Genomic DNA, 27,266 nt, shown 5'->3' on the forward strand with positions numbered 1-27,266 from the left:
GACAATATTTCCGCGTCAAGTGTTTCGTAATTCAATGTAGTGGAGAGACAAATCGTGATTTCCAGTGATTTGAACGGAGCATGTCTGCCACGCCGGTCAAGCATTGTTATAAATTGTATAAATGGCAAAACGATATCAATCTGGTCGATGGAACGAAACGTTCCGGTCGGAGGTACAGGTTGCTCAACCATATTTAGTAATGGGGAGGCTAACTTATTTGCTCGCCAAGGATGTGACTACAATGATTGGATCAGAATTGGCTTTTGGCATCAAGTCGTCTACTGTTAAGTGCACTTTAAGGGGAGGTGACGGGTTCAATTTTGAAAATATGTGTTAAGAATATGAAAGTCATATTCGATTCAAAAATGAGTAGCCAGTGTATATAGTGCGGCAGGTCAAAGTCACATTTTGAGCCTCTTACTTTCTTTATATGGGTATGTTACACATTCTCGTTTTGTCAGCATGTTGTATAAATACAAGGGAGCACTTTGGAAACTGGTTTTATCGGTTACGATCCGAATTGTGTACTAAAAAGTCACTAATGTCAATGGGGTAGGTAGGTAGGTATCAGTGGCCGCTCCGAGTAGCCCAATTAGCGCTTCGGTGCGCCGTTTTGATGCCACAAACTCCTAAGACCGTGACTGTTATTATTATGTTAGTCCAGCCGACTCGGATCTTCTGAGCTCACGAAGGAAAAGCAGCTCTCCAACCCTGCAGCTAGAAATCTCTCTGAGGTTCCGAAAGAATGGTTTACCCAGCGTCCGCAGCCTGACCCTAGTCAGAGCTGGGCAACTGCAGAGAAAGTGCATGAGGGTTTCCCTTCCTTCTCCGCAGCTTCGGCAATGCGAGTTGTAGGGTATGCCGAGCCTAGCGGCATGGTCCCCTATGGGCCAGTGCCCCGTGCAGACCGCCGTAATTTTGAATTCATTTGCACGCGTCTGGCACAGGAGCTCACGTGATCGGGCTATGTTATAAGCGGGCCATATTCTCCTTGACTTGGCACAGCTTGTAAGCCTTCGCCATCTCAGGCCCGTGGCTGCTAGGTAGTGCGAGTAGACTCCGCCCCCGACAGCCGCCAGCGGAACACCGACTGTATTCGCCGAGGGACTGCCAAGAGCAGAGCCTTACCTGGCCAATCCGTCAGTCCGCTCATTCCCCTCTATGTGCCTATGCCCGAGAACCCAGAGGAGAGTGACCTTGCGCGTGCTGCCCAGATGGTTGAGCGCGTCTCTGCACTGCTCCACCAGCCGGGAAGATGTCGTCGTTGAGTACAAGGCCTTGATATCCGCTTGGCTGTCGGTCAGAATGGCTATGTTACGCTTGGGGCTCGAATCACGCTCCAGCCATCGACAGACTTCCAATATCGCCAGTACTTCCGCCTGGAATACACTGGCGAAACCTGGGAGACCATACGACTTGGATACACCGTGTCTCCGTCGCCTCCTGTCTTCCACTTTGCCTTGGTTTTGCTGCCCCTGCCCTGACAAAGTTTCTCATCAAGTTCAGCTTGCGTGTGACATAGTCCGGGGGGGATGCCCAGATTTCTCGAGGAATTTCATCTAGGATGTTGCTGTGACTGTAGGACTTCGCTGTCCAGCATCCGGACTCACGTAGTCTGACGGCACTGATACAATAGAGCCGTACGTTAGGATCGGACGCACTACAGCGGTGTATATCCAGAGAAACACCCTCGGAGGAGACCCCATTTCTTTGCAAAGGTTCTCTTACAGGCATAGAAGGCTATACAGGCCTTCTCAACCCTCAGTTCTATGTTCAACCTCCAATTTAGCTTAGGATCCAGGATTACACCCAGATACTTTACATTAGAGGAAAGAACCAATCTTTGTTCATTCAGCCGTGGTAGATGGAATTCAGGTATCCTTGTCTTGGTGGTGAATAGCATCAGTTGCGTTTTGTAATGTCAATACTGTAATAAATTTTCGAATGTGTTTTTCTCAAAATAACATTTTTTGGGTTGGCGTGGAAGATTAAAAAAAAAATACCTAACCATTCACTTTGAAATTTTAATATGTTATTGTAGACATTCAAAGCAATAGAAAGGACCTTGGAGACGGTGATAGGTGCTAAATATTTTGATTTACATCAAAAATTGAAAAATTTTGTTTTTGGTGTAATTTTTTGATTGTGGTTCTATAGAGAATTTCATGCTGATTAGAATCCCATTTTTTGTTTTTTTTTTGACGTCTCAGTGACCCGTAATCATCCGTCAATTTTTGACATTTTATTAAAAATTGTAGCAAACAAAGACCAGCTTGGAAAATTTCATAAATCCTTTTTTTTCAAAGTTTAGCATTATGACAATATATATGTAAAATTTCATCCAAATCTCTTTTTTCTCAAAAATAAACCGTTTGAAAAAATAAACAAAATTTGAACCCGTCCCGTCCCCCTGTGTCGTAAAGAAATCACCGGTGTAATACCATACATATTACTTCATCAAATGTTATACGCGTTTGGATGAATTGGCCAGAGTAACCGTGATTGATGAGTAAATGGAGGTGACGTTGATAATCAACAGTAGAAAGAACAACACTACGCCAATGAAAGTTGCTGGAAATACTGTCGTTTCTAAATTAACTATCAAATACCAAGAGGTGATGACTAACGACCAACTTAGCTTCAAATGGTGCTAGAATATGCTTGGAAAAGCAAAGTGGATATTTTAGATATCCGTGGAGGAACAAAAACACAACATCTCATCAGTTTTACGTTGAGTATAGTTCTTCATATTGTGGTTGCGAGTATATAAAAAGAAGCGACTATCACTTGTAACCACTTTCGGTTACACTGCTCCCAGGGCAGTATCTGATGAGTTGCCTCTTCCCTGGACGAAACAGTTAGTCGTCTTCGTTTTCGGAAGCTTAAGTAAAGTTCGTGCCATCACAAAATATGCAGAAATTACTGGAATTCACCGTTACGTCACGAATAATTAAGCCATGCTATTAACTGAAAAGATTAAAAATTTTATATAGACCAGAGTGCTTCTCAAAAAGACACTTCTAACCATAAAGAGGTTGTCAAAAATACGACGATCAGATACATATAAAGTAGCTATGTCAAACTTGTATGCAGAAACCGCCATTATAGATGTTTCTCCCTTTAGGATGAACACCTTTAGTTACAAAGATATTAACAAGTTGCTAAACCGGAAGCTGGACGCTTTAGGCATGAAACGTATAGTATTTCCCTATGCGAGGGACTTTGAGCCCACGGCACTTACATAAAAATTTAAAATTCAATTGCATACCTTTTTTCAATAGCCATTTGTGTTAAAATATTTGAGTACATGAGAGTTCCATTTATATACAGCTCGTAATATATATACGTTGAATAAGCCAGATGATTAATTCGATGTAGTACTGACATTTCGTGGGAAGTAGTAATTTGACGCGAGGGAGGCAAATCTAGCCTACTTTAACTCTGTTAATAATAGTACGATTTCCACCAAACTTTCCAGTATGCTGCTTCATATTAAAACCTTTTACTGCAAAATTTTACGGATCTAGGATTAGGAAGTTAAGGGGATTCGCAGTAAATTTTCAAAATATACTAACATATTATTGTTAACTTTATTTGAGCAGGTATTGTAACGGATAGTATTTCGGGACCTAGATACCCCCAACCTTCCCCTTTGTATCCATTGTCAAAACTGCTTGAAAGAGTGCTCATCGAAACCTTTCATTGATATCCCACATTCGATGAAAAAAATGTTTCACCTCCTTTTTAGATATAGGAGGACCGCATGCGTGGGGGTTAATAGTTCTAGCCCCTACCAAATTTCGTGTCAATAGGTATAGCCCCTTCTGTGACAAACAGACAGTAAACGGGTTTTAATTAACGTTTAAGGTGCTGATATTAATAGCAAGCTTTCCACGAAACTTGGCAGAACTGTACGGGATACTATTTTCTATAATAATAATCGTTAGCTCAACAGCCCAGTTTAATCAGAGCCTTGAAGTGTGTTAGAACACTTCATTTAACACTGTAACGGTACACTACAGTACACTGTAGGAGGCAATGTGTTCAGCATTGCGCTCGTCCGCGATTATTACCCTATTCAGTACTCAGGGACTCGTTCACAGTTGATTCGACTGGTATCCGACGTCACGTCCCAATACAAATCCCACTGCCATCAATTAAATTTGAACCGCAACCTTTCGTATGACAACCCAGTGCTCTAACCACTGAGCTATCCGGACTATAGCTATTTTCAATGCTACTGCAAAATTTCTAGGATGAATTTAAGGGGAGTTTTCTGGCCAATTTCCGAAAAGTTGGCAATAGCATTTTTATTTGAGTGTTACATACATTAGCTGAAAAAAAATTTACATCTCTCTCTTTGCCTGTATGGGGAGCCTTCAAATTCTACATAAATTTATGCCACGTACTGTATGCGTGGGATTTCATAGCTCCCATATTTCCACCAAATTTCGTTTGAATCGGTGTAGCTATTTTGGAGAAAAGTGCGTGTGACAGACAGACAGTGGATCGATTTGAATAAAGTTTTGTTTCACACTAAACTTCAGTAACATAAAGCGTAAATTATTAGTATTAGCTGCTTTAACAACTTCACAAATATCGATAGACATCGATTAGCAGAGCACATTCATTCTTCATATCTACTCTCTCTGGAATAGACCTAAACTTGCCGAAATATGTACACTCATTACTGTGAAGTCGTGAGAAGCAAACATTTATTGCAATTATTAGTTCGTTATCGAAGGCAAACACTTTTTTGTGAGTTTATCTTATAATCGCTGTTATCAGCTTATTGGCCCTCTGTTTCCGCAACGAACCGCTGAGGGTTTGCAATCGATTTGGACTATGTTATCACCTTATTAAGGTGCCTCATTGATCCGCGAAGAAGTAAATATGCGTGCAGTTAGGGCATACCGCTCTTCACTTGTAAATTTACATGGATACCGCAGATATGAGTATGAGCTGCTCTCAGCCTATTAATCACATACTGATATGATTAGCGGTTCAGTTTTCATTTACACAGTTTGCAAAGCATGAAGTCCCCTGTACAGAGCTGACGTGAATGTTCTTAGTTCAGTTTTGACTGCGGAAATGGCCTCACCGCCAGCATCGGTTTGCAATCTTTCAGTGCGGACCTAGATCTCGGGGGAGTTACTGCCTTGCAATTCTACATTCAGTTACATTCATACGTCGGACAGTTGGCAGACATTTGACTCACCCCGGTATTTATCGTGTTACGTATATACATACATCTATAACATGTCATCGCGAAAGAATATGGAGAGTATTAACTTTATCCGAAGTTAAATTGATATTTGCAAAGATAAGATAAAGTATTCTAGGTTTTGATTTTAATTCATACTATACCAAAAAATTGTGCGTGGTTGTTCAATAGAATTGTGCTGTCCGATAAAAAAAAATTGCGGTCTTACAACACTGAAGTGCACTCACATTCTGTAGTCGAAAGTGATAAAGTGATTTTTCTACAAAGGGGTAATGGTCCTCACATCATCTCAAATGGAATATACTGGCTCAGAGTGAAGTAATTCTAAGGTGAGGTGTAATGCCATCAACTGTTATAGATATAAACATACATATATCGAAGCAAAAGACCAGATCTATGGTATTGCATCCAAAGTAGCAATAGCAGTTACTAAAGTAAAAGTGTGGTCTTTCCCGGTGGATGCACCAAACTATTACAACTTGAGAGAATAGAAAATGTCCAAATGGTGGGATTTGGTGAATTTTTCTATGTTTTATGATCAGGACTAGCAACTAATAGTAGAGGGAACAAACGTCTTCATCCATGTAATCATCATCATCAATATAACCCGCGGGTTGTCTATCGGATTATGGAGTAGTGAAATAGGATACGACAATAGGAGCAACGTGTTCTGCCAATTAACTTTCACCGTTCGAACTACGGCGTACAAATTCTAAAAACCCAACTGGCACCCTCAGTCGATTGCTAAAAGTCCTATGTAACCTATGCGAAAAGAAACAGATAATGTTCTATAAAAAGCATATTTAAGTTCCCAGTCCCCCCCCCCCCCATTCCCAGCAAGTCGGAATACCAGAAGCTGGGCGCTTCGGATATAAAGGTTTTGTGTTCACCTTATGTGAGAAACTCTCTATACACGATCTTCCATTCGTACATAGTTAAGAATACAAAATATTCCTTCATATTCTGCCAACCTCGAAGATACTCATGTGTCCATACAGATCAACGACATAAAAATTCATCTTAAATAAACAAACATTGTCTATAATCGCATGACGATGCATACATATATATGTGCATGTCCAAATTGATCTAACGCATCTTCACGCATTATGTTATGCACGTAAATTAAAAACCGCTGGTAACCAGGTACAAACATGTCACTATTTGGTTACTACTCGCAAGCTTTATTAGCACATTTGTGCATTAGGGAAAACTAAAACATCCTCATGTACCCCGCCGTTCATATAAGTTCACCTCATATGATGACGTCCTAGACGAATAAGGGTGCAATAAATTTGCCTGAAATGTAAAACTTTGTCTTTCTATAATTTCATCAATAATAGTTGGATTGCGTTTAAACTTTTCATAATTATGCCTTATATTATTGCCTATATTGATGTTATTTGTACTTCTAAAACATGGTAATATACTATTTTTAACTTTGTTTGTTCAGATATCGGAACGGGATGTATTTTGAGGGCTAAATTTTATACATGTGCATCATTATGATTTTGCTTCAGACCTGTTTTAGCTTTTGGGCTCACATTTTGTGTCTTATTTCCCCAATATCAGAAATAAGATTATCATAAGTATTAATCGAGTCCTTTCATTTGATACTTCACCATGCATGGTCATATTCTATGAAAAAAATGTACAGCTCCTTTCGTATGTATGAGGAGCGCAACACCAAATGGCGCCGCTACACCTTCTCACCAAATTTCATTATAGTCGGTTTAGCCGTTTTCAAGCAAATAGGGTGTGACAGAATGACAGGCATTGAATCTATTTTAAAAAGGTTATGTTTCATACAAAACCTCAATATGAATCCATTTATACATAGCTAGTATATCATAATGTATATAAATTCAATATGTCAAACTATTCACTTTATTTTTGTTAATAATGGTAAATATCTTTTCAAATTTTCAAATATTATGTCTTATATTTAGCTGTGTGTTTTACTTTTTCGCAAAAATGAGATGTTTTTGAAGCCTAGATTTTATAATATTTATATAGATATATATTACTGGGTACATACATATGTATGCATCTATTATAAATTGAACACCCGACCTTTTGTGAACGCCCAAGAATAGGCCTCTGGATATTTCCGTTTTATTTAGTACGAAATAATGCACGGAGTATTTATTTTAAAAATAAGAAAATTAGGTGCAAATTCACATAAATTCACTGATAACAACTTAACAAAAAGAAAGTCGGGAGACCGGAAGATGGACGCTTCAGGTATGGAAGGTTTTGTGTATTTCTTTTATAAAGACATTTGAGTATGCATTTGCCCCATTAGTACGTAGCACATAATATATACATATATAATGTGAGAATATCCACACTTAGGTGATATTGGAATTCAAAAGCTTGAATTTGCAAAGAAGCCACAATTTTGACCTATTATAACTTTGTTAGTAATAGTGCGATTTCCACCAAACTTGGTAGGATCATGCTTTATGTTATATCCTAAATTACTGCTAGTTTTAGAATAAACCAATTACTAAAGATTATAGTAATATACTATTATTAATTTTATTTGAACAGATATTGGTATGGGGGGTATTTCGGAGCCTAGGTACCATATAGTGGCAGCTTCTTGATTTTTTTTCTGATATTTCAGTTGGGTAGTTTCTGAGAATGGGTCTGTTAAAGAAATGATCACTGCCGACTCGCCGCACTCCCCACCTTTCCAGCAAATGTCAAAACTAAGACCGGCTTCGGAAAGTGCTTACCGAGACCTTTCATCTGATACCTCACATGATTATATTTGATGAAAAACAAATTACACCCCCCATTAGAAAATGTATATTTATTGTATATGAAATTCTATGTAAAATTATGTAACTCACTGTATGCGTGAGTGTTTACAGTTCCCACCTTTCCATCAAATTTGGTGTGAATGAAAAATACTTGTGGCAGCCAGACGCATTTTTACGATTTTGTTTTACACAAAACCTTAAAAATGCATGCGCTTGGTCATGGTTTCAACAATCGTTTTTAATTCGTCTTGCGATATGAGGTACCCCTACTCTTTCTTCGCGCTTTTTAATTCCAGGGTATTGCCTTCTATTTAAATATACGTGACGTGGAAGAATTCCACACAAATGCTCTGTGGAGTTGAGATTTGGGCTGCATACTGATCACTAAAAAATTAGTATCTTTTTTCCTTCAAAGGATTCTTTTACTTTCTTCGTAGTATGAATTACCGCGTTATCTTGTTGAAAAATAAAGTCGTTGCCGCTAATCCTTTTGCGGTCCAAAACTAATCAGGTCGCCAGGAGTTCGTAATAAATTTTCGATTTCAGTTTGTTTGAACCCAACCAATCTCTCATCACTACACTCATTCTAACTTCATCTCGAAGATGTTTATCATGGCATTAGAACTGAAAGTAATCATTCAAATCAATTTTTTCTTTCATCACTGAGAAGTAGTTTCGACCATTCTTCCTTCTATGCTTGACACTTTCTAACGAAATCCAAGTCATTTGATGCATCCTTGTGAGATTGGTTAAGAGTTTCTTTACTCTTTTCTTAAAAACTATGATAAGTATCATTTTCGTGAAAAATTTACCTTACTCGATAGCTTGTGGCGGGGAGCTTAGTTTTAGCTTATAATTTTGCCACAATTTGATTAGAAAAGAATTAATTCAATCCACCCCAGACCCTGTGTGGACATGCTTAAAAGCAAAAAATTGCAAACGACAGCATAACGGTTTTATAATAGAAAGTTTCCTGCTGCAGTAGGCTGCTGATATTTTCCAATGAAAAATCGCGTTAATATTTTAAATCGATTTCGAAATTTCAAAAGTGCCTGAGTTTGTGTGAATTTCCATCACTGTATATTTGTATATGAGTCTGGATTAGTCACTACCGCATGTTTCGTCCGTGCAACGAGTCTCGAGTAACTAAGGAAAGAAGATTTTAATCAACTACAACTTTGTTTTGTTCATTTATATTAATGCCAAACTTTGCATTCTAGAAGGCTTTCTGATAAAATAATAAATAATAAATAATAAATAAAATAATAAATAAAAAAATAAATAAAATAATAAATAAAAAATAATAAAATAAATAAATAATAAATAATAAATAATAAAATATAATAATATATCATTATTAATGTTATTTTAGCGGATACCTGTTGAGGCCTAAATTGTAGGTTCTCTCTCTTCTGACATCCAGGCTTTATTTTGATTGTCGCTGGTTATCGTAAAAAATCCGAAATTCGGTGCGTGAAGTAGTACTCTTGCATTTTTCTCTGGTGTGGGTAAAGTTGTCGTCCACGTCCCAAAACAGCGATACAAGCCCTGACTGCCTACAGAGAGGTGGAAGGGGCACAAAGGCTGTAGAAAAAGAAGATTCAAACCAATAAAACGAAGATTTTCAGTCTGACTGGTCATCGCGCTAGTTATGGGTTATACACTAACCCTTCTTAAAAAAAACAAAAGTTTTAAATTTTAATAATTTATTCGGGCAGCGTTCCTGCCAAAATCGCGATTACAACTCATTTGTTAATTTCTATTTCTCACTTTTATACATTTGATTTGCTTAATATGATATGCTTACTTCGAAAATGCACATCCGGCATGTGCTAGAAAGATATCTGATACAATGAACTTGCCGGAAAAATGTATTTTATTACAAATTTGTGAAAAGTGCAATTTGGAATAAATTTATGTTTACTTAAGGTGAAAATATAGATTGTATGTAAATGTAGGATTTTAATGGTTGTTATGGGGACATAACTTCTCCCCCCTTGGATTCTAGCGATGGCCAGATAAACCGCGTCCTAGTGGTTGAGCTGGCAGGAGCTATGGGTTTAACATCTCGTCGATTGATAAGCTTTGCGCTGAATCTCCGAAGTGTTGATGTATAAAATATGATGTTAACGATGATAAGGATGGAGATGATGGTAAGTAGTGTGTAGATGTTCTTTTGTTCTATCGGTATTGGCAGGGTTTCGTTGGGTTGTCTCTTCACGAACTGGTATTTTTGAAGCTCTTTGAATTTAATATCGGGTCCTTTGAGTGAAGTTATATTTATTTTATTTAGAGTTGTGGGATATATATTTATTTCGTTCCAATGAAATAATTTCTTGGAGCTGTAGATCACATTGTTGATTGTGATTTCGCAATCCTTGAATTGTATGAGTAAAGTTCCATTTAGCAGCATGCTATCAGGTCCACAAGTGGTGTTAATCGTTGTTGCTGGGGTGTTAATCAGAACTATGTGGTTTGGTTCTGGCTGGAAAATTTCCATTTTGTTCTCCCAATTATAGAATTCGCAATGGGCTGGTTTGTTGTTCAGCAGGTTTCCGATGCATCTCGAATCGGTCGAGTCCTGGAGATCAGCTGTTTGGGGACAATAGTATGTACCCTCGATGTTTTCGCATCCGCTGTCGACGTTTTGGATATGTTTGGGGTTCAATAGGAGGTAGGGTTTGGCGGAGATGATCTTACTGTTTTCAAGCGGTAAAGGGATAATGTGGAAGATTGTGAAGGACTCATTATGAAGGACCGGGATTTGGATATTAAAGATTATATTTGTTCCATTCGCATAAGCCTGGAGCTTCAATAATTCGTACATTTGCTCATTAGATGTTATATTTAGGGATTGGTTTTCGAACATTAGTTGTATTTCGGATAGCTCGTTAGGATCTAATATCATTTTAGATATTATGTTCAGTTTAGCCAAAATAATTGCTTCCGATATTCCGGTCAAATGATCGTTAAGAAGGTCAATATTGAAGTTAATTTGGTTTAGGAATTGGCTATATTTCCAATTGGTATTGTCTTGTTTAATTTTGTTTTGTGCCGTTTCTTGAATGTATTTAAGGTAGCTGGTAATGGTTGTCTGTTGATGATTAATATGATTTGTGATATTTTCAAACCGTTTGATCATTTGTTGATTTAGTTGTGTTTGTTGATTTATTTGTTTGTTTATTACGTTTTCGTTATTTAGTATTTGATTAATTTTGGAATTAATTCTAATTGCATCATTTGCATCTAAGTTTCCGGTTATTGTTTTTATTATGGTGCCTAATCCGTTTATAAGCCCTCTCCTATTTCTAGTCTTAGGCATTAACGATATTAATTTATTGTTTGTTTCTTTAAGTTTGGTTTTCGTTATTTCCAAAGTACTACTAATTTCTTCATTTGTCCCGAGTGTGTCAAGTGTCTTTTGTATTTTCTGGATATTGTCAGCGTATTTGTCAAGTTGCACGATATGTACCAATTCGTTATAAGATGTTATAAGTCTAGCGTCTCCAAGTCGTATAGGTAATAACCCGTTCTTATTCGAGAGGTCCTGAACGTTCATTCTCTGCCCGTATGTTAGTATTATTTGTCTGGAATTTACGTTTCTTTTTTAGTTTAGCTTTATGTATTTTTTGGTTTTTATCTGTAATTATTGTTACTAGGTTATTTTGTTTTACTTTATGTTTACTAAATCTACGATTTAACTTATTTCTCCTACACTCTTTTCTATATACTGTCGAATTTTCATTATATGTTTCTGGATTTTCTCTATTTTGGTTTAGCTTTTCTATTCTTTTGTTTGAATTTCTTTCGAGTAGTGCTTTTATCTCTGGGTATAATTTGGATTGGAAATCTTTCAGTTTTTCTAAATATTCGTGGTTATTTGTGTGCTCGATAGTGTTATTAAACTTATATGTCCTTCCGTAGAAGAGTTCGAACGGTGTGAGTTTGGTAGCCGAATGTATTGAGTTGTTATACGTTATGATAATTTCGTTCAGGATATCTTCTGGATCTTTCTCTTTATTTTTATTATATATTATCCGGTAGGTTTCTGTGATTGTAGAATTGAGCCTTTCAACTGGAGCGTTGCTGCTCGTTTGTTGGTATGAAGTTATATGGTGGTGGATGTCGTATTGCCTGCAGAAATCCTTGAATAGGGTAGATGTAAACTCAGTACCCTGATCGGTAACTACTGTTATTATATTTTTTGGAATGCCGTGAAGGCTAATGAAGTGTTTTAATGCCTTTATTATTGATAAACTATTTCGAGCCATGAGACGGTACGCTGCAGCAAATTTAGAGAATTTATCAATGATCGAAAGTACGTACTGTTTATTTATTGTGTATATATCTATGTGTATGACGTCGAGAGGTTTATCTGGTATTATAGGAGTCTGAAACTTTGGTTTCTGGGGGTTTCGGTCGTACTTTAGTGTTTGGCATGTTTCACAATTATTAATAATTTGGGTAATTTTAGTTTTTAGAAATGGGAAATAGTAATCTCTTTTGAGGTGTGCCACAGTCTCGTTTATGCCCCGATGGTTATTGTTTATGTGGTACTTATTGATCAAAGCATCTTGTTCATCCGACTCTTTAATTTCCTTTAAGATTTCTGTGCATCTAATCAACTTGAAGGTGCCCGATTGGGAGAAGTGTTTTGTATACACTTCCTGTAAAATTTTGAATATATCGTCTGTAGTGAAGATAGCTGTAAGACGGTTAGGAGGAACAAATTTTTTAAAGATTTCTATTAAGTTCGCTTCTGAATAATCTTGCATTTTGATAATTCGTCTTTGCTTGTTCTTAAAAGGCATTTCAAGGGATGTTTGTGGTCTATTTGCAGATTTCTCTAAGATAATTTGGAGTGAAAATTCATTCAAGGGTCGTTCGGAAATGGGAATACCTGTATTCATATCCTCATCGGCTGAATGTACTGTTGAACCTCTTGTAGTGTGTGCGGAAGGATTTGGGTCTATTGGACTATTTTCGTTGACATTAACATCGGCTCTGATCTTAGTTTTCTTACCCTTATTCTCACCGATTTTAATTCTACTCAAGGCGTCGGCGTTACTGTTTTGACTACCTTTTTTATATACCACTTCATAGTCGAATTCCTCTAATTTTAGTCTCCAACGAACAAGTCTGGAGTTGGGATCTTTAAGACTTAGCATCCAAGTTAGAGGTTTGTGGTCTGTGACGATTTTGAATCGTCGCCCGAACAAATAAGGACGGAAGTATTTGGTGGCCCATACGATGGCCAAAAGCTCCTTTTCAATAGTGGAGTAATTAACTTCCGAATCGGAGAGTGTTCTGCTTGCGTAGCAGACAGGCAAATCGTTACCTATAGGACCTTGTGATAGAATCGCACCAATTGCGAAATTACTCGCATCCGTTGTTAGAACAAACGGTTTTTCAAAGTCCGGGTGTTGGAGGATTGGCTCGTTTATGAGTATGTCTTTACATGTGTTGAAAGATTTAATATAACGGTCGTTGAATTCGATGGTTCGTCCTTTCTTAAGGCATTCAGTCAATGGTTTGGTAAGATTAGCGAACCCTCTTATAAACTTCCGATAATAACCAAGGAGACCCAGGAAAGATTTTATCTCTTTAGAAGTTTTCGGTAAAGGGAATTCTTTAATTGCTTGGACCTTATCTGGATTAGGTTTTATCCCTTCAGTTGTTATTATGTGTCCAAGGAAAGCAATTTCTTTCTTGAGAAATTCCGATTTATCTGGTTGCACCTTTAGATTGGCCTCGCGCAACCTCTGGAATACCTTCTTCAGATTCTCTATATGTTCCTGTAGGGAAGTTGAGTAGGTGATAATATCATCCAAATAGACTAGGCAGATCGTTCCTTGCAGGTCCTTAAGTACGTTGTCCATGACCCTCTGGAAGGTCGAAGGGGCGTTCTTAAGTCCGAAAGGCATTCGCAAGTACTCATAATGACCGCCTTCTACAGTGAATGCCGTTTTTTGTACATCCCGGGGATCCATTTCAATTTGATGGAAACCACTAGCCAAATCTAGGGTTGAAAAGTACATTGATTTCCCAAGTTTGTCTAGAATGTCGTTGATGTTCGGTATTGGATATCTGTCCGTGATTGTCTTCTCATTAAGCTTTCTATAATCAATCACCAACCTCCATTTCCTTTTCCCGCTGGCGTCCAACTTTTTCGGGACAATCCACACAGGAGCACTCCAAGGAGAGTAGCTAGGACGAATCACTCCTTGTTTTAACATATCAGTGATTTGTTTTCGGACTTCCTCTTTGTGCACAAAAGGGTATCTGTAGGACTTGGTATATATAGGTAGATTATCAGTGGTTTTAATCTGATGCTTTATTTGATTAGTAAAGCTCAAATCTTGGCCTTCTTTGAAGAAAATATCACTGAATTCGTGATAGATTTTGAACAGTTCTTTTCTTTCCTCGTCATTAAGATGTGAGGTTCGAAGAGTTTGGTTCTCACCGTATGGTAAATGTTCACCATGTGGATGGGATTCATCATAACTGATATTGAAGTTGTTAATTTGGATATAGTTGCTAGAAATATTTTCGGCTTTCAGTGGGTGCTCAAGGAAAAGAGTTTTTTCATCTCTTGCCGAATTCGTTACTTCGATTAGAGCATACCAATTATGAGCGGTATAAATCCCTTCTGAAATCATAAGGTCTGGGGTTACTTCAATAGTCCTAATGTAAATATCTCCGTTTTCTATATCGACGGGTAATTGAACAACTCTTTTCGACTCTGGAGGTATTGTATATTTTTTTGACATGAAACAGGGTTTAAAATAGATTGGAAGGGTAGTGTTTTGGGTTATAAGGGTTTTGTTGGCAATGTCAACCTTGGCACATAGATTACTGAGAGCATCTATTCCCAATAATCCATCAAAGTATCCGTGGAATCGGAAAATGAGGAAGCGAGTAGAACCCTCTTGTTTGAATTCTGCAAAATTTGGAAGTGTTATCTCCTTATTCAGTTCATGTTCCGAGAGAACAGTTGTTATAGAAACTGGTGGTATTTTTCGAACGTCTTCAGGGTGAACGTATTCTGGGTTAATGAAAGATGAGGATGAGCCGGTGTCTATAAGGAATTTTAATGAGCGTCCAAATGGTGAGGAAATTTGAATATATGGTAGGAGATGGCCATGTTTATTTACATCTAAGTACCCAATTGGTTTTTCGAGGCACTGTACGGAAAATTTTCATCGTCAATTACTTCCTCTATTGGGTTATTATTTTCATGATCAAGAACAGGGTCATAACAGTAAACATTATCCTGACTTGGGTAATATTCATTGACATCAAAGGGGTAGCTACTCTGATCATTATTGGTAATGTTTCCATCCTCGGTCGAATCTGTTGGAAAGTTTTCAGCAACATTAAACAGTTCCTTACTCGTGAATTTCGGTGGTCCACTTGATCGGAAATAACTGTTTTGTGGTTGTATGTTCTGTGGTTGACCTCTGTGTACATTACCAGAACCAATTTCCATTGGCTCAGGTCTTGGAGTCGGTCTATTAAATTGGTTGTTGAAATGCGTTGGTCTTTGTTGAGGATTTGGAAAGTAGTTTTGTGATTGGATAGGTCTTGTGGAATGATTTTGGAATTGGACGGGTCTTATGAAATTGGGATTATTATTTATCCCTGCGAACGGTGGAAATTGAGGTCTTGATTGGAAAGGGTTTGTTTGAGGAAACCTTAGTGGTTGCATTGGCCTATAAGGAGGATTTTGCACGGGTATTGGGTTTCTAAGGTGGGATACATGTTGAGGAAATTTGAACGTGTTTTGGACACTAGGAAACTGCGACAATTGTTTCGGAGGCTCACTAGTTTTGAATTGTAGTCTTCCGGCACTGGATTTAGAGTAAAAGATGTTTTGTTCTTTTACGCAACAGGCGTATGCTGCTGCTAGAGATTCGGGTTTCATGGCACGAACCGTAGAACCAAGTGGTTCTCTCAAGCCGGAAAGGAAGGTGTTAAGGCACATTTCTGCATATAATGATTTTTTCGCACTGCGTACATTATTGTCAATTTCGTGTATGTTTATGTGGTTGTTCATACTGGAGAGTAACTCTACAATTTCTCCATAGAACTTTTCCACTGAATTGGTATTTTGTCGGGTCTCATGTAGGTCTCTTATGAGGGAGGTTTCATTCCTTTTATCTGCGTAATGCAGAGTAAGGTTTTCTTTTATTGAGTCCCAAATCAATGGAGTACCGTACATATTTAAGACCTCATTAGCGGGCCCCACAATTTTATTACGAATCGCTCTTAAAAGCAATTGCCCGTATGGCGTTCCGCTAGTGGGTGCTATTAATGACAAGATTTCTTCGACATTGTCGAGGAAATCGAAAAGAAGACGCGGATTTCCATCGAATTTTGGAAGATCCTTTATGGCGTCTGGTACTCTAAGGGAGTTGAAGATGTCAACTGTTGTGACCGTATTTTCTTCGTGCGACATATTATTAGAATTAGGATTATTACGCGGTATAAAATTTACAAGATTAGTGTTATCTGAATTATTTTCGTTGAAAAAATCACAAATTATATTAATATTATCGGCACTTTCACTTATATTTTCCGTTCTAATACTATCACTTGACCGGTTTAAATTTCTATTTTCACTTCTTAATCTATTTCTAACGCTATCTAAAAATCTACGAGGGGTTGTAGGGTACGGTTTACGGCTGGGGATTTTGTTTTTGGGAGGTGACATTAAAGGATATATCCAAAATTGTCGACTTACGTTAAGATGTACAGCTTTGCATACATCTCTCCTCTCTGGTGCTCTTCTATTCGTTGCGCTGGACAGGTGTTGCACTTTACTACGTTGTCCTCACGTAGCTGCAGGTAGGCTGCACACAAACACCGAACTATTTAGTCCAAAAATTGCGATATTCACTCGCGAATCCCGATAAACCGTCGGAATTAAAGTTTTTCAAACTAAAATAATTTTGTCACGAACGAACGAACGAATGAATCACACTTTCCGCCCCGCCGTTAGAATCGACTGCGCCAGTTATGGGTTATACACTAACCCTTCTTAAAAAAAACAAAAGTTTTAAATTTTAATAATTTATTCGGGCAGCGTTCCTGCCAAAATCGCGATTACAACTCATTTGTTAATTTCTATTTCTCACTTTTATACATTTGATTTGCTTAATATGATATGCTTACTTCGAAAATGCACATCCGGCATGTGCTAGAAAGATATCTGATACAATGAACTTGCCGGAAAAATGTATTTTATTACAAATTTGTGAAAAGTGCAATTTGGAATAAATTTATGTTTACTTAAGGTGAAAATATAGATTGTATGTAAATGTAGGATTTTAATGGTTGTTATGGGGACATAACTCGCTCGTCCTATCTGAATTAATGGGCGGAGCATCGAAAGCATTTATCGGTTTGTATATATACATTGTTTCTGCTGACGAGGCGCCGAACCTGATGTCGCTCGACCCATAACATGTCAACAGTCCCTTCGCTGTTTTATCCAAAATTTTAAAATACAACTATTTCAACACAAACAAGTTGATGTTGTTCCTCGCCAATGTTCTCGATGGCGCTAGTATATGGGAGTAGTAGAGATAAGCCAACAACTAATGCATAACTTGCACGGGTGCACGGGTAAGATTCTCGTAGATGTATTGATGAGAAGATGGAAGTAGCAGTGGGTAGGGTACACATTAAGGAAAGACGACAATTCCATTGCGGGTAATGTGATGCAATGAAACTCACTATCCCAGGGCGGCCGACGAATGGGTCATCCTAGAACTACGTGGTTTAGAACAGCAGAAGAGTACAACTTTCTAGGAAAATTGTACAGGAAATTAAAGCACATTTCCGAGAACAGAGAGCAGTGACGCGCAGATGTGGGCTATTTGCGCCATATAAAGGACTATGGCAACGTATTTGATGAAGCCTGCAATTATCACCGCTCGGGGTAACTTTTGTCGGTCCTCTGCTTTTTGTTTCCAGTGTCTCTATGTTCCTTGCAATTTTTTCTATCCAACGTAACTTTGGCCAGCCTGTCTGCCACTATGCGTTGATAAACCTTATTCCACCTTCGTCGTTGGTTGCGACTGGCTTAATTGATAAGAGGCTTGAATTTTGTTCTTTTTTGGTCCAAAGATTCGCCTCCGAGAAATAATTATACGCAGCCATCATTTCCCAGTTTTATTCCCACTGCTGAGACAATGGAGCGGTACAATTTACATTTATACTAGATAACGATTTATAACGCACGTGTAATAATGAGATTTTATGAGAGTAATTCCGTAAACAGAGTGAAGTTCAGGTAGTTACTTATTCAATTACCTAGCCCAATACGTCGAAAAACAAGAAAAGGACAATGGAATAAGGAAGATTATATCAAATAAGCACTCCATCAATAATATCACTTTCTATTCTATTTTTCGAACGTTTTATTTCCAAAAGAATATGATTTTTTTCATTTGTTAAAATTCCAGCTCAAAAACTTGTGAACTGATCAGTACATAAAATGGAGTTGTGTTTCTTTATGATATAACGAAGAACATGGACCAACGCTTGAGATGATACTATAATGTTAAGGGCATTTTTATTGCAAAAGTGAAAATAATGGTGAAAACAGAATTTTTTAGAAGAATATGTCAATTTACACAGTTTTAACCCATAATTAGGCTTATATGTATTCTTAGAAAACATGTTAATGCAAAAATAGGCCACCATTTTGCTTGCGAGCTCAAAAGACAAACTTTGGTGGGCAACAGTTCCTAACTTCGACATTTTCACCAAAAATCACTTGAATAATGTTTAAGTTAGATTCAAATTCAATAATTTTTCTCACTTAAAAAATCCTACAAATCACCTCATAATTAACATCCTAATGTGATTTTCTGTTAATGAGTATAAAATAATAATTGGCAGCTTGTGTCCTTTCATATATAGCTATTTCCATCACCAAGTAGCTGTGGGTTTTGAGAAGGAGGCAAGAAAAGTTGAATTGAAGATAAATACACAACTAAGGTTCTCAGTCTAACAATTCACCCACTCTTCCTATTTGCATTAATGCATAGAACATCAGGAGAGTTAAACGACAGTGGCCCCGAACTCGGTACCACCTAACCCTATCAATAAAGTCACTTTCACAAAATGCGAAAATGCAACTATCGCAACACCTACATCAAATTGAGTTTAACTATATATGTACAATATATAAAATGGACTCCCTGCGTTAGGAAATAACTATATGTTTTTTTTACATCGAAATAGTAGTAGAGAAGAAAGATCAATATGTTGTTTAATGCACATTAATCATATAATTATAATAATAGTGTTGTAATGTTCACGCGAATATCTGCCTTCATAGATGTTTCAAACATTTTCCATTTTACAAATGTGGGAAGTGAAATTATTGCCAATATTCGATAGGATTCTGCATAATGGGCCTGCAGCCCAAGCAGAAAAGTTATGGAGACAATGCGCAAGAACAATGTTTGCACACAAGGTACACAACAATCTTCATTCGCATCTTCATCGGGGTGGTGATCAAACCTTTGTTTTTCGAAAATTTACAGGCTACAAAACAAAATAATCAAGCTGGGAAACTTCAGTTTTAGGTATAAAAGGTTTTATGTATTTCTTACATAAAAACAACACTTTCGCGTGCGACTGCATACAAAGTCTTAGAGTTTGCACTGAAGCGACAACTTTGACCTATTATAACTTTGTTAGTAGTACTGCGATTTCCAAACTTGATAGGATCATGTTTTATATAGTAACCCATATTACAGCAATTCCATGATGCTATGATGAGCTTAAAGAGTGTTTTGCAGTCAATTACTAAAAATTATAATAACACTATTTAGTAACTTCATTTCAATAGTTATCGATATGAAGGGTATTTCAGAGCCTAGGCACGGTATAGTGGCAGCTCCGAAATTTTTTTCTGATTTATCGATTGAGTAGGTTCTGAGAATGGGGCCGTGAAAGAAATTACCACTTTCTAGATCCATCCTCCCCTTTTTGCGTTAGATGTCAGAACTGAGATCAGTTTCGAAAAGTTCTACCCGAGACATTTCATTTGATACTAACGACATTCGGTGAAAAAAAAACTGTACTCCCCTTTTGCATGTAACTCACTGTATGCGTGGACATTCACAGTTTCCAACTTTTCAGCTTTCGGTGTCAATCGTCATTGGTGAAAATAAGGTGGGGAGTCATTGGCCTGAGTTGCCCTGCCTGTCAAAATTTTCTTTACAGCAGTCGCTGGAGGTCGCTAAAGGATAGCACTTGAAAATAAGATAAATGCTTACGAAGTTCGTTCATTAGTTAGCGTTCTTGGCACACAATGTGCAGATACCTTTTTCATTTCAAATTTATTGGTAATAATTCCATGGATGATGTCATATATATCCGTGTAACCCTAACTAAATGTATCATGCACACACTTTGGTCAGCTGTGACCAAAGCTTTCTTCCCGGTATAATAGGTACATATTTTTTCTCGGCCGAATCATTCGATTTTTTCCTCTTGCAAATCAATTATTTAGAAAAACGATACATTTAATTGCAAAAAACTGGATTGAAGCGTTACTGGAGTGATTCATTAAGAGATACGATGATATTTTGACACAAAAATAACAACCATTCGTCCTAATGCGATATAGACCAAGTACGATAATTGGACCCCAACATATTTTGAAGGAGAATGCTGTTGCATCGTCTGATATCTACAACGATAAGATAAATTTGAAGCCGCAAAGCTGTGAGATTTAGTCAACGACAGTACAAGCTTAATCCATGAGAATTTATCAAATAAGTTGAATATCGATAAATCAACATATTTTCTATTAACATTTATACAGGGTGCGGCAGCATAACTTCCTTTTTTCAAAACTCAATAAAAACTATTGTATGCATCGGAAAATATTTATTTATTTTTTATAATGTAGGTACATGTCTAAAGTTTTTATTTACATTGTTTTGAAGATCAAATTTGTTAGGCGACGTCCCCCATTCTCCATACATTGCGTAAACCGATTTTTGGCGTTTGTCATGACTCTTGTTAGCATAGCAGGTATTATGTTGGCAATTTCTTCTTGGATGTTGGTATTCAACCTTGTTAACCGACCCATACAAATGAAAATGGGCTTCATCGCTAAAAAAAACAATAGCACCCTCGGGAACGACATCAACAAGAAGCTCACACGCGTTCATCCGAGAATTGAAGTCACGTTCTGAAAGTTCCTGCACAATCGCCATCTTATAGGGATGAAAATGAAGATCATCACGAAGAATTCTTCTCACAGAACGATCGGATAGTCCAAGGGCAGATGCGTGTTTGCATGCAGAACGCCGTAACGATCGCAACATTGACGCTCTCACTGCTTCAATGTTCTCAGGTGATCTAACAGGCCGAGGGACTCCAGTTCTTCCTGTTGTCGCACTTGCAGTTTGTCTGAATGTAGTGACCCATGTAACAATTGATTTGCGGTCTGGGCCGGGAGCCAACGGGGCTAAATTAAAGTGATTCCGAAATGCACGCTGTGTTGCAATAACCGAACATCCGCTTGAAAAGTAAACCTCAACGGCAAAGGCACGCTCCTCACTATTCCAGCGCATGATGGCGACTGAACCGTGTCGGGACCAAACTTTCCAGTATCCCCTCTTGAACGAGACCACTAGCGCTCCGCTATGACATCAACTAAGTGAGTGGCGCACAATTTAAACAAGTCGGGAAACCGATTTGGGCGTGCATTTGTCCCATTAGCATGTAGCACGTAAAATATGCATATATTATGTGAAAAAAGCCACTTTCAAGTGATATTTACATTCATAGTCTTGAATTTACAGAGGAGCGCAGATTTGACCTAGTATAACTTTGTTAGTAATAGTGCGATTTTCACCAAATTTACTGTAGCCTACATTGCTGCAAAATTTTGTGATTCTAGGGTGAACTTAAGGGGGGTTTTCCTGTCAATTACTAAAAATTATAGTAATATACTATTATTAACTTTATTTGAACAGGTATCGATATGGAGGGTATTTCGGAGCCTAGGCACCATATAGTGGCAACCCCCTGATTTTTTCCAGATTTTTTGGTTGGGTAGTTCCTGAGAATGGGTTCGTTAAAAAAATGACCACTTTCAACCCCCCGCACTCCCCACCTTTTCAGTGAAAGTCAAAACTAATACCGGCTTCGAAAAGTAATAACCGAGACCTTTAATTTGATACCCCACATGACTATATTTGATGAAAAAAAAATTTACACCCCCCTTTTGCATGTATGGAGACCCCCCCCTTAAATTCATCGTAAGAGGATGTAACTCACTATATGCGTGAGCGTTCACAGTTCCCACCTTTCTACCAAATTTGGTGTCAATCGCTATAACCGTCTCCGAAAAAAATGCGTGTGACGGACAGACAGACAGACGGACAGACAGACAGACAGACGGACAGACAGACAGACAGTAAACCGATTTTAATAAGGTATTGTTTTACAAACAAAACCTTAAAAAGGAAGTTATGCTGCCGCACCCTGTACAAAATGAAAATTATCTACAAAAAAAAAAAACCAATGAGTCAAATGAGTAGATATTAGGACATAACACTGCAAAATATACTTATTTTTGCGTGGTTGCAGCAAGTTAAATCAATGCACAAAGGAAAGGTCTCGAATAATAGTAGTCTACGACGCCTTGAGTTGGAGTCCCACCGAAAATAAAAGTAATTGGACTTTAACTGGTTTAAATCTTGTTTGTTTCCTAGTTGGGGAGTTGTATTTTATTTAACAGAATACGAATATATGTCTATTATCGGTAGATTTAACTAGTGCCGCTGCGACGGAAGAAGTAAGCAGTTGATATTCTTCTCTGATTAATAGGGCAGCGACGATATTAGCGTCATTTCGGATATAATATATTTGGTGAAATTCACATTATGCCTGCTTTTTAGGTGTGTCTCCAAAACGCAGTAGATGTCTCCTTCCAGAGAATCGACCACCACTTGGACAGTAGCTTCTATTCTATCTACCATTTCTTTATAGTCTTCGCATCCATGATAATTAGCTGAATGTTCACTTTAATCACCCTTTAAGCCGTGCAGTAATTCCGTCTTCAGCTATAAAGCCTATCCCCAGGCTAAGAGCCCTTTGTGTTCTTTACACATCACATAAGATTTTCCTACATATATGGTCTTGAAGGCAGCAGATGGTTTGACATACTTAGACCTATCACTCTTTTGTCATGAAAGTTGGGCGAAAGATATCGCTCATGTCAGAAACGAACTAGTGGTGGTGCCTTTCTAATTAGTACCTTCTCCGCCTATAATTGAATGAAGTCATTTTCATTTCAATATGCTAACGCCCCAATCTATGGAGAACAGGGATATAATACATTCCGAAACCCCGAATTAATAGACATACGCGCCATTCCATTAAATTATATGAAAGAAGAAAATCTAGATTGCAAAACGCACTAAATTAAAATATCGAAATATAGATGATATGACTGTAATATTAAACACAATCATTTATTTCCAACATTTTTGTGTTCAAAAAAAATGTACAAGAATGAAGTCAACTTAAACTTGAAAGAAATAAGCATAATACGAAGAAAATTTCTGATAATTTAAATTAAAAGAGAAATAATTAAGTTGCTTAGTTTAAAAACTGATAAACAAGCACACAATTCGCATGGACAATGGTATACTCTGCTTATTAATATCCCAACAAGCAGTATTTCAATGAAAAACACTAGTCAAATGATAGCAGGAACAAAGTAACATACATTGCTTTGTTGCTATTGTTATTACGGTTTTAGAATATAACTCTGGAAAATGACAATCGTATTCAATTTTGAACGTAATGGACAATTTGATATTTGCTCATTTTCATGGCTTCGTGAAAAAAAACTTATTAAAATCGAACTAGAGTTGATAATGCCAGTTCCCGTGGGATTCCAAATTATTCGTTTTCCGATTTGGAAATATATTATAAGGGGTAAACAACAATGAGATCCCTCTGTAATTTTTACATCATTTCACTTCTTTCGCGATAATTGTCCTACATTTTTTCTAGGCCCCATATTTGATTCTTTCATAAGCTGTAACAGTGTTCTTCTGCAGGATTATGCTCATCTTCAGAGAAACATCCAACCTTCATTTAAGGCAAAAAATGAATCAGCCAGCCTGAATCGGAACAATACCTCCTTTAGCAAACATGTCCTGTCAGATATTGTGTCAGGTGATAGTTAATTTCACCTAGGCGTCGCTGAATTCATTTCTTAAAATGAGGGGCCGAATAACCCTTTTGAATTCGTTTTTTCATGTTTTCAGTGACTTTTCTCCGGGCACATTATTTTTTACGTTTTTCCGGTGCATTCATTCTGTTTTTCTTGTACGACAGTGTCTGTCTGTCAAACACTTTTATTTGGAACGGTAATACCTACTGACAAGAAATTTGGTAGAAAAGTTTTAAGTGTGCACACATATGGAATCCCGATGTTTCGTACCGAATGGTCAGCCTATTGACTATACAAATCATCGAGATTCTACTGTGTTAGTTTTGACATTAGTTGAACAATGGCTGAAGTGAGGGAATTAGAAAGAAGTCGTTTATTTCAAGGACTGTCTCAGAAATTACTCAAATAAAAAAATGTAAAAAAACTCGTAATAGTATCTAACAGATCGGCCCCCTCTCCTCCTATATCCGCTTAATAAAATTAACAATGATATGAGATAATTTGTAAATTTCCTAAAAACTATTGTTAAGTGCATTGTATGGTCCTACACATGTAGTAAATAGGCCATAATATAAAGCTCGATACTGGAAAGTTTGGCGCAAATCCTGCTATTATTAACAAAGTTGTAATAGGACAAATTTGGCTCTTTTCCGTGAGATGACGGCACCTTGAGCATCAAATATTAGTATCACTTTGAAGTGTAAATGGAAACATCGTGTAAACATATATGCATAAAAATTTACAAAACTTTTCGTGCCAGAAACGCCAAATTGCCGGTTTTAGCTTTTTTAAGTTAATTCAACAGATTCCATTAACCAACAATGGGTGAACTGGAGAGATTAAAGTAAGCACAAAAATTGTTAGATAATGCTCAATTTGATTATTCTTTATACAAAACTCTCCGCAATCAGTTCCTCCTGTAACTGGATCTCCAAAAATAGTGCGAATAATAAAAAATGCGAGCACTGAAACTTACTTTTACTACTTTGGAATATATACTTAAAATTATCATTTCGTGAATAGCACATACTTGCGTGAGTTTTTGACAGAAAACAAAATGGCTGCAACACATAAAGGTAGCTCTTCATTATACGAGGATGGTGTTGAGAATTTAAAAAGATGAAAACATCACAATTTAGGAAAATCTGAATATAACATACTGCAGTTTCCTTTATGTTCAAAAGTTTATATTCTAATGAAGTTTGAAAAATTTTAATTTATTTGACTTGAAAAATTAAAAGTTTATACTTTGACTGAATCAGTTTCCAATATAGCTATAAAGCCAGTCAGAACTCCAGATATCAAAGGTTTTGTATATTTCTTATGTAAGAACATTTCAGTGGATATTTACCCCATTTATACTAGCTCGGAATGTTTACGCATTTAGTGTAATCCTAACATTCAAAGTAAGTAGTGTAGATTTGAACAAATGGGATAACTTTGATCTATTATAAATTTGTTGGTAATGGTGCGATTTCCACCAAACGTGGTAGTACTATGCTTTATATTATAGTTTATGTTACTGCATGGTTCTTGGGTGAAGTACAAGAGAGGGTATTCCAGTTAATTTCTAAAAAATTATAGTAATATACTATTATTAACTTTATTTGAACAGGTATCGATATGGATTTTAGGGTCTAGCCCCCTATAGTTGCAGATTTGTAGTTTTTTCAGATTTTTGATTTCGGTTTTTTCTGAGAATGGGTTCGTAGAAGAAATGACTGCTTCCCAGCCCCCGGACTTCCCAATCATCAAATGTCAGAAGTGATACCAGATTTGGAAAGTACTAATCAAGATCCCTCGTTTGAAAAAAAGAATCAACCGCCAAATTGCATGTTTGGGTCTGGTCGTCTTTGTTTATTGAATTCACAACCAGCATTCATAAAATATTATCTCGTACAAAAAAAGTTAGACTTCAAGATGTACCTTCGGTGCTACTAAACCCCCTGGCAACCTAGTTTACCTTAGTTTACCATAAGACGTCAGTCAAGGCATTATAAATTCCTTAATACTCTAAGATCTTAAGAATTACATACTCATACTCATACAAACATATCGAAAATTTGCAACGCGTTTTTCTCAAACCACATTTTTCAAGTTGTTCGAATTCATAACTAACAAATCTTCAGTGATTGGTTTCAAATTGTATATTTAGAATTACATTCTGCGTGGAAGTACATTGATTTTTGTGATACATTTGTGATACATTACCTATTTTTTTATATAAATTATTTTTGGACGATTTTGATTGTAAATATGTTTTTTTTTTTAACATGCTGTTTGAGAAAACATTGACATTGAAAAAATCCTACTTCTGTAAATATACAGGGTATGCCAATTGGTTCTTTATTCTAAGCAAAAACTATGGAGTAAATTTTTTCAATTTCTTATTCCTTTAGCTGCCATAGGCATTTTAATTTCCATTCCAGTCAGTCCATTTTTGGGTAAAAAGGCCAGATTTGTCAATAAATGAAATATTTTTAGTTGTTGTGCTTTGTTGTGCTTTGGTTTGAAATGATATGAATAAAATTTCTTATATTTTATTGTTTAAATTGCTTTCGAGTTATACTTGCTTCGGGTGGCGATGATTTTAGTAAGTTACAGTATCACTTAGAATGGCAGTCAAATTAATTGGTATTTTGTTTCTATTAATTAAACTTTTTCAACTGCTCTCGCGAACCCCTGAAAATTAAATTTCAATTACATTGAAGAGTCCAGGTGTCTTCCACTGAATCAAAGTTAACAAAAAACAATCAAGAACGGTTTTTACCTATTTTATATCTTTGGGTTCAGGTATTTGTGATATTTTTCCAATGAGAGGGTTTCACTTTAAATTATTATAGCTATTACAAATTAAATTGCTTAAGATAAAGTGATGTTGACAAAATTTTATTCCAGTAAAGCAGATATTCATTTTTCGTAACAAAATTAGTATATTATGTATGTTAGAATTCGAGAAAAAATGGATTAAACAACAAAATTTTGGAAGGAAGAAGCATAATTTTGCGTTTGGAATTTTATTACTCCCAAACGGTTCACTCTATTTATGCAA

At 36.9% G+C, this 27,266-nt stretch overlaps 1 protein-coding gene across 2 annotated transcripts in view; it reads left to right on the forward strand.

The window, feature by feature from the left end:
• LOC119648730 overlaps nt 1-27,266 on the forward strand; it is a 93,704-nt gene that overhangs the window by 51,828 nt on the left and 14,610 nt on the right. The window contains exon 1 of one of the 2 annotated variants that reach the window (XM_038050546.1): nt 5,070-5,553. The exons of the other annotated variant lie outside the window; for it this stretch is intronic. The gene's annotated coding sequence lies outside the window, so the exon portion shown is untranslated. Of the gene's footprint in view, nt 1-5,069; nt 5,554-27,266 lie in introns of those variants that run through there. 2 annotated transcript variants of the gene reach the window in all.

This window comes from Hermetia illucens, chromosome 2 (genome assembly GCF_905115235.1).
Source record: "Hermetia illucens chromosome 2, iHerIll2.2.curated.20191125, whole genome shotgun sequence".
Taxonomy (NCBI): Eukaryota; Metazoa; Arthropoda; class Insecta; order Diptera; family Stratiomyidae; genus Hermetia; species Hermetia illucens.